The sequence below is a fragment of the Phyllobates terribilis genome, unplaced genomic scaffold (assembly GCF_046119375.1).
Source record: "Phyllobates terribilis strain yellow unplaced genomic scaffold, ASM4611937v1 Scaffold_27__1_contigs__length_16484149, whole genome shotgun sequence".
NCBI classification, from domain to species: Eukaryota; Metazoa; Chordata; class Amphibia; order Anura; family Dendrobatidae; genus Phyllobates; species Phyllobates terribilis.
The window spans coordinates 3,802,593-3,812,132 of record NW_027362787.1 but is presented as its reverse complement, the minus strand read 5'-3'; the positions used below and the strand labels follow the sequence as shown (position 1 = coordinate 3,812,132).

At 45.3% G+C, this 9,540-nt stretch overlaps 1 pseudogene; it reads left to right on the top strand.

The window, feature by feature from the left end:
* Positions 1–1,546: 1,546 nt before the first annotated feature.
* On the top strand, positions 1,547–7,856 carry LOC141176482 (PIH1 domain-containing protein 1-like; annotated as a pseudogene).
* Positions 7,857–9,540: the final 1,684 nt, after the last annotated feature.

Genomic DNA, 9,540 nt, shown 5'->3' with positions numbered 1-9,540 from the left:
GAGCTGCCGGCAAGCCAGGACGCATCGGATAAAGACACCGGGGGCCATCAGAAGGTAAGTATAATATTTATTTTTTATTTTATTCTTTTTTTACAGGTTCTATGGTACCCGGGACCGGAGGAGAGTCTTCTCTTCTCCAAACCCGGGTACCATCCGCACATTGAAACTCATGGAATCTGCATGTACAGATGCAGTGATGCGGATTCCATGTGTTCCAATGCAAGTCAATGGCGGCGAAAGCGCCGAGCTTCCGCAAAATAATTGTTAGTGCTGCGTTTTTTTCCGCAATGATAATCCGCAGCGGAAATTTCCGCAGCATGTGCAGAGCACATGCCGATTATCATTGGGGAACATGGCAAACCTTTTACCAAGCGTTTTTAAGTGTTTCTGCAGCAGAATTGCCGCTACCCCTGGCCCCCTCACACCACCCACACAGCCCCCTGGATGCCCCTCACACCACCCCCCTTTATGCCAGCACAGCATTTATTCACATGGTCAGTTCTCCCCGCCTCAGTCCTCACAGCACAACGCAGAACACGAGCTCCTCATCACCACTCCTCCTGTCCCGGCACAATGTGCGCACTGCTGCAGCTGCAGGTGGAATAGTGTCCACTGGACTGAGAAGGCCCCGCCCCTTCCGGTGACGTCATGATTCCATGAAATCACTCCTCCCCCTCAAGAAATCAACTCCAATCTAGACACTCCCCTGTTGCTGAGGCGTGGTGACGCTGTAGCTGGGTGATTGCAGTCAGAGTAGTGGTGTTTGGCGTCTGTACTACAGGTAAGAAGATGGGAATGTGCCAAGGTGATTACTACATTCAGGACAATAAGTAGCTAGCTGTAGGTGTGCAGAATCCCACTCCCAATATTGTCAGGGTCTCGCACCCCCTCGTGTCGTCGGCTGTCAGGCTCCCGCACCCCCTCGTGTCGTCAGCTGTCAGGCTCCCGCACCCCCTCGTGTCGTGGGCTGTCGGGCTCCCGCGCCCCCCCTTGTGTCGTGGGCTGTCGGGCTCCCCCACCCCCCCTCGTGTCGTGGGCTGTCGTGCTCCCGCACCCCCCCCTCGTGTTGTGGGCTGTCGTGCTCCCGCGCCCCCCCTCGTGTCGTGGGCTGTCGGGCTCCCGCACCCCCCCCTCGTGTCGTGGGCTGTCGGGCTCCCGCGCCCCCCCTCGTGTTGTGGGCTGTCGGGCTCCCGCGCCCCCCCTCGTGACGTGGGCTGTCGTGCTCCCGCGCCCCCCCTCGTGTTGTGGGCTGTCGTGCTCCCGCGCCCCCCCTCGTGTCGTGGGCTGTCGGGCTCCCGCACCCCCCCCTCGTGTCGTGGGCTGTCGGGCTCCCGCGCCCCCCATCGTGTCGTGGGCTGTCGGGCTCCCGCGCCCCCCCTCGTGTCGTGGGCTGTCGGGCTCCCGCGCCCCCCCCTCGTGTAGTGGGCCGTCGGGCTCCCGCACTCTCCCCTTGTCGTTGTCTGTGGAGAAGATTAATACATATTTTCATTTTTCAGGTTTACTCTTATAAAACAAGATCCCTGAGCTTCTGTCTTTGACCGAAAAAATGGCGTCTGACAAGTCGCTGCTGTCTGCAGAAATGAACACAAACATGGAGGAAGCGCTGTATGAACAGATGCTGATGAAGGTACGAAAGATGAATTGGAGAGGCCAGCAATCACCGGGTGAATGTCTCCTCCGTCAGCCGCCGGGGGCGCGGCGGTCTCCAACATTTACCTAATGTGTATTGTTGGCTTTAGACCCCTCACATTTGTTCTATTTTGGTGCAGGAAAAATCAGTTTGCAGAACCATCCTGTTCATGTTACTCACTGATTCTCACTTGTTGCCTCATTTCAGGCCAAACAGGAGATACAGAGCAGAATACCGAACTTACCAGAAAGCAGAGAGATCAGACCCCAGCCGGGTGAGATGGGCGTCCTCTGATTATTATCCAGATTACTTTGTGCATATTATGTGACAGATACCACAGTAGGGCAGTGGGGTCTTAATGACTGCAACGGTCACATGATGCAACCAACGTGGGGGGTCACATCGTTTTTTCTTATACAGTTGGTTACATGTAAATGCTGCTTGGCTTTTGCCGATTTTATTGTGTTTTTGTTCACTTTTTGTTTTTATTTCTGTTAGGTTTCTGCATTAAAACTCGCACATCCAAAAATACCAAAATCTTTATTAACATCTGCAAGTCGAACCAGATCCCAGCGCCCCCGGACCTGACGGAGCAGGAGTTAGTCAGCATCCTGGAATCTGATGATCCCTCCGGCTATCGAGTCCCCATGAGCCTTGGAGAGCCCCACGTTGAAGTTGATAATAGTACGTTTTTTTTTAATACAGCACGTCTCTTTCTAAAGGGGTAGTCCAGAGATATCCTTAAAGGGGTTAAAATAGCAAGTATTACAACTTACTAATCCTCAATGATCAAAGGTGCCGTCTCCACAGGTTCTGGTAGGTCCACTTCCAGTCTGCGGAATAAAGTTTGTTGTTGTCTTTTGAACTTTTTTGGTTTAGATTTGGGACTTAAAGGGATTGCCCACTACTTGGATTCCCCTTTAAGAACTTATGCTAATTATTCATAGCAGCCCAACTAAGGTCAATGGATTGATTCGGCATCGCAAAGTATCTAAGTCCTGGTGCACTTTGTCCTACAGGTGGAGGCGGCTGCACGGCGTACGACATAGTGATTAATGGCACCTTCTTTGAGAAAATTAAGGTAACTGCAATTGCTTATTCCGACATACGAGCTGTCTGCTCTCCTTTGTGTCAGCTCCTTACTTTGTATTTTTTTTATTAGAATAATGAGCTTCTCAGGGAATTTTTTATCACCGTGGCCATGGAGGGACTAGAGAACAAGTACGAAATGGAGCTGTCAAGAGGTAACGACCGCATCACTGATATTTTCCTTCATTTTTCCAACACAAGGACTTGTTCTTTCGTGGAGCAAGTTTACCATATAATATATTGAACATTTTTATGTACTAACCTGTTGTATGGCACCGTATCAAATGCCTTTGAAAAGTCCAGATAGACGAAAACCACTAAGTTTCCCTGGTCCAACCTAGAACTTACCTCCCCATAGAATCTTTTCAGATTAGTTTGCAGGACAGATCCCTCATAATCATATGTTTAGGTTATTCTTATTGAGGTGCTCCAGGTTAGTATCTCTTAGAAAACCCTCAAAGATGTTGCCCACAGTACAAGTTAAACTTACCTGCCTATAAATTCCAGGCTCAGATATTATCCCGTTCTTGAATATTGGTACCACATTTGCTTTGTGGGTGTAACACTGGTGGATATGGACCCACTGCCCCACGGGAGGGTTGTGACTAGGTGTCTACTGGGTCTCCACTAGAACCTTTGGTGGTGAGGATAGACTGGGCCGCCAGTAGACACCAGGTACAACTTCAGTGCAGTCCCCGGGACTGCAGCAGCATTCCGGAGGTACCAGGGTACCAGACACAGTAGAGCGAAGACAAGGACTAGGTCAGACAGTCTGAGATCGGGGCAGGAAGCACAGGTTCAGGATAGAGAAAAATGGCAAAGGGGACAGGGGTTTTTGATACCAGAAAACTCCTTTAACGCTTGCAACCTCTGTTGCTTGACTGCAACTCAAACAGTCAAATCAGTCAGTAAGAATTTAGGGCACTTCCATGGCGATATTTTGCATCAGTATTTGTTAGCAGACGCCAGGAGTGGATCCAAAACAGAAGAGGTGAAAGTGTTTCAGTTACTATTTTTCACTGTGTTTGTTCCCCTCTGGTCTTCAGCTTACAAATACTGCTGTAAATTAGTGCCCAAAATACTCACTGTGTGAATGAGGTGAGGAAGCTGCTTGTAGTACTGTAATAGAAGTCCTTATTCTGAGGATGAGTGCTGTAATTCTTGTCTTCTCTGCTCCATCAAAGTCCCCAGAGCAGGGGCAACCCCTGGGGCAAAACTGCTGGCGGCAGATGTCCAAACGTATGACTCAGTGATGTGTGATGGACCCCGACTCCCAAACAAAATGAATCAGACACATACAAAATAAATACACAAATCATTGCAATTAGGTGTCAAATATTCTCAACTTTATTTAAATTTACATGACACCGAAAATGGCACAACCCTCGACTCACGAAGAGTCACCCTCCAGCGCTCAGGAGAGGAAAACCCCCTGTGGAGGAAACCTCTAGGGAACCATGGCTCGAGGGCTGCCCTTCCCTTGGGCTTAGAGAGTTAGTGCCGATATATGACGGAGGTTTAGAATTTGTACATATTTACAGAGAACGACATAACAAATATAGACTATTAATGTGATAGCTGCGATATCTGTCACCACATTTATTGCTGGAACGAATTTAGTTGATCTGATTTCCCAGGTGGATCTACCACTTCTCCCTTACAGATCCAGCTCCGTCTCTCAAGAAGTTGGGCACTTGGTTACAGGGGTTGCTCATTATGGATAACCCCTAATAGGATGAGTATCCCCCCCCTCCCAATTTATCACCCATTAAAGTCAAGGATCCATCCATGAACTCCCAAAGAAGAGCAGCTCTTTGTACATAGTAACAGAAGGGGATCCTGTTTTGGGGACCCCCCCTCTGTTACCTTCCCATGCCCCCGGGGTGTCTAAGAAGACAACCCCTTTCCCTGCTAGAACCTCCAAATTACACCAACGTTGGCACATTACGTGGGGTGGTCAAGCTCAAGGTCCTCAGGCGCATCATCAGTAATGGCGCTGATCATGGCAGTGCGGCATTCTTTTATGGAATCTTCTTTATGACACTTGTTTATGCCCTCACAATAGTTGTCATGGTTACTACAAGGGCTATTACTGATGCAGCGTCCAAGTATTAACCCTTTCATCATTGGTAATTCACTTTCATTATGGAGGCAAATAATTGTACTTGATACCAAGCAGGAGTCTTATCATTACGGCTTCCCTTAGGCACCATAAGAAATACAGATTATAGAACATACGTACAAGTGTTTCAGGAGTGTTTTGCACTTTTTAGATCCATAGATTGTGCTTATAACTAGCACTTTACAAAGCAGAAAATTAAGAGGAAATTACTTGTAAAATAATATTATAAGGAATTCCATTTCAAGCATTTTCCTAATGTGCATTCTGCATACTTGCATAGTTACATAGGTTGAAAAAGTTTGAACTTTAATATCCTAGGTCTATCTCCAAAGTTATACATTTTCTATTACTAGATTATTTATAACCCACAATGTCATGTTTTGTTAAAAAAGTATCCAGCCCTTCTATAAATGCTGTTATACTATCTGCCATTACTATATCTTGTGGTTGGCATTCCACAGTCTGACTGCTCTAACTGTAAAGAATCCTTTCCTATTAAGCTGCCAGAATCGCTTCACCTCCGCTTGTTATAAATGTTCCTGGTGCTTTGTAAGGTCCTGGAAAGTGATAAGTCATGTGCCAGTACTATGCATTGACCACATATGTATTTATACATATAAATGTATATTTATGAAGGAGATGATAATTACCCTTCATAGAGGTGTTACGATCATTCATAAATTGCTTTCATAGGTTTGATCTCCAGGATTAGGAGAGATTTGGGGTGTAAACGTAATAAACAATGAGTAAAACATCAAAGCAAACGAAAAAGGGTTTGTGACCCAAACTGGTAGGTGAGACCGGCTAGCCCCATATTATACAAGGTCACAACCAGGTTTCGCCTGAGGAGGGCAGCACTAATGAGTCCTCAGGAGCGCATAACCCTGAAATATGCAGCGATTCTACACTACCCATTATAAAAGGGTTTAATATGCTACTTACTACCATGTTTTAGCTAAGATACAAGGCATACTTGTAAGGAGAGATGAAAAAGGTGATGGGGGACAACATATAAATATACTGAGGAACTCTATACACTAGTGGCCAAAATTGAGGCAACACCCCCAAGATTTATGAATTTTTAGCATTTTGCCAATACCAATACAAATTTCATGAATGTTTTTGATTTCACAGTAAAGTTTTTAAGTAGAAATAAAATCTCATAGAGAAACACAATATTAGCAGGAAATTTGTTCATTTGTCAACAAATTGGACACTATTGTCACTCAGATGACTGTGGGAGAAAATTTATTTGTCCTATTTTCATATCTAACACTAAATGTTAATACTCAGTTGGACAGCCCTTGGCCTTGATGACTGCCTGGCATCTACTTGGCATGCTATCTACCAGTTTGTGTAAATCAGATGGTGTGATGATATGAAGCCATGATTTGATGATGGCTGCAATGAGTTCCTGCTTGTGTGAAGCCCGCTGTTTTGACACCGCTCTTTTGAGCCGAGCCCAGAGATTCTCAATAGGATTGAGATCTGGGCTGTTTCCTGGCCAATTCAATAGCTGGACATTTTTGTCCTTGAACCAGGAGAGACATTTTTTAGCTGTATGGCATGGGGCTCCATCTTAAAATAAACGGTGTCCCTTCACTAAATACATCACGTGCCGAAGGAATGAGTTTAGGCTGAAGGACGTCCTTGATGTACTTTTCAGCATTAACTGTTTCTTCAATTACCTGCAGCCTACCACCTGCATCTCTGGACACGCAGCCCCCTACCATAACACTCAGAGGAGGCTTCATGGTGGGTACTGTACCCTCTGGCAACCAGTCCTCTCCAGGTCGTCGTCGAACGTAGCAGACACCGTCGCTGCCAAAGATGGATATGCGTGTCTCATCGCTCCATATAACATTTCTCCATTGTTCAATGGTCCATTTACAATGTTCTTTGGCCCCTGCAGACGTTTCTGACGCTGTGAGGCATTCAAAAATGGCTTTTTACCTGGTATTCTGGCTCTTAACCCCACGTTTACCAGTCGTCGTCGAACCGTCCGATCGGACACTGTCACTCCGGTGTTGACAAGCTCCTTGTTGATGTTAACAGCAGTTTATTCCCTGTTATTTAGGGCGATTCTAACAATTCTTCTAACAGTCTGAGGACTTGTAGCCTTCTTCCTTTCTCTACCTGGTTTATTCTTTATCGAACCAGTCTCTTGAAACCGCTTACACACTTTGAGAATGAATACATGTAATTGCTTACCTTCTGATGACAAACTGGCTTTAAAATATAAAAACCGCATTTTAATCGCACAATATCTGTCTTAAATCACACCCAGGTCACTATAACCCAACATAGAATACATATCGCAGAAGAGGGCGTGTGTACAAGTAAGTAGGTCAGTGAAAACTTCCATTAAATATTGGTGATGGTGAAAAACTGAAAGTGTTGCCTCAATTTTGGCCACTAGTGTATAACACAAAATATAAACAAAAAAGAAAGGGAAGAACATTTCTGCACAAAAAACCTGTCGCTCGGCAGGAAAATCCCCTTGATATTCCTTTTTTTGAGATTTTTTTTGTCCCGTTCTTTAGAAACGCTGCAAAAATACTGAAAGAATAGACATGAAACTGCTTCAAATCTGCGAGGATTCACTTTTCCTGGTACTATCAAACATAGCATTTTTGGGAACTTGGAGCTCTATATTACAAATATGTCCGTCCCCCCAGTTGAAAGAAATTAACATTTTCCTGGAGGGAAGTTTATATTTGACATTATGTCAGTTTTTGTCTATCGATGATAAAGTGCAGTTTACAGCAATTTTTATTGTGACATATACCCAAATCATTCACGAAAATATTTCAAATTCAACACGCGTCGGGCGGGCCTGCGTGCTCTCACATGCCAGAGCTGAGTTTCAGTTCCAGTCCGACCCTGTTAATCATCTATGGTTTCCCTTCAGAGTGGAAAATGCCGAAAAATCGGAAGTTCCTGGGATCCATTTTTGAACAGAATATCAGAACCAAATAAAAACCGATGATTCAGGATATGAACAAAATGGGGTAAGTCCCAACTCTAAGGTACAAGTCTATGGCATACAGTCTGTAAAAGACGACAGAGTAGGCTGCTGTTGAGCATCGGCGGCTTCTTCTCTGATGTTCCTCGCTCATCCATGCAGTACATGGTCGGCCATTCAATTGATTGGATGTCTTATAATACCACATTTCCTCTAGGTACACAAAGTATGAAGAGCGCCTCTCCTCCTGGTGATAGGTTATACCCAACAGAAGCGGCAGCGCCACTCCTCATGGTGATGGGTTACACCCAACAGATGGGGGAGCGCCACTCCTCATGGTGATGGACTCCAAGAATAAGGGGGCTGCAGCCTGGAAGTAACGCCGCTGCCCTTTTTAAGGAATATGCTGGTGTGGGGCAGCTACCCGGATTTTCACTGTGCAGGAGAACTGCAGCTAAGCCCATTCACTTTGCTGGATCTATGCTGTCGTTCCGCTGCACAGTGGAGGCCATGATGCCAATGTGCAGGGAATGACCCTGAAAGGGGCTGTTCCTCATTACCAGCATCAGTGCCCCTTTATTATATTAGAGATTGACCCCAACAGATCATAAATTGATGGTGTACCCTTGCAATATACTGCTTCCTTCCTTTTTTTATCAGTTCACCCGTGAAACCAGATTACATGATTGTGGCGGAACCTCCTGTAGGACACCCAAGTTTTCTGGTGGCTGAAGTCTCTTTACCTAAAGTGGTGAGACCCTCAGATGTGGTTTAGGATTGTGACCTTTTTGCATTTCATGTGATTTCCAAAAGTCTTCCCTTATTAAAAGTCTGTACCAACCTCGTGCTACCGGTCCTCCTCTGCCAACTTTTATCATCACAGCTTTGATGTGTCCACAGTAGCCAATTGCTGGCAGCTGTGACACATTTACTGGATGATGATGATATAATTTTTTTTTCATACCATGGTGGGTTGTTTGCAAGCTGTTGGAATTGGAAAGAAGATCTCTGTAAACGACTCTGTCAGCAGAGAACGACTGTTCAAACCAAGCACAGACGCCCAGTGCTTCACGGCGGGACCAGTCATTTATATAAGCCTTCCCCCCTGCTTGTTTCCCCTCCATCTCCACCATCACCTCTTCTTTGACAGTTCTGGCTTCATAGATCCAGAGAGGAGATAGAGGGAAAACAAGCTGGTGGGAAGATGTATATATTATTATTGTTATTTAATTATATAGTGCCATTGATTCCATGGTGCTGGTGAATATAAATGATGTTATAATGATGATATAAATGATGAAAGAGGCTTGTTGCAATAGTGTAGAACACGCCGCTCTTTATTTTTTCTATATTAATGCGACATTTGGAGGAATCGCACAGAAAATGCTTTAAATGTATTTATTTTTTAATTTGATTTTTCTCATGTCCATGATTCACATTGCGTTAAATGAGGCATAATGAAGATTAAGAATGTTTCAGCTAATGTAGCCTTCATCAGACAGGATAATGTAGCTTGAGGGGACCCACTTGGTTAAATATAGGGGTCAGTTCTGGTCTTCCCAAAAAGCAGATTAAGTAGTCACCACACGGGAATCTGGTGATTACAGGGTTTGCTTTTGGGGACCCCAGATTTCTTCATATAACCGAGTGGGCCTTCTGCCTAATGAAGGCTGCTGTTATGCACACGCCCGGGCTAAGCGGCGTGTGCGTGTGATTGGTAGTGATTCCACTGGA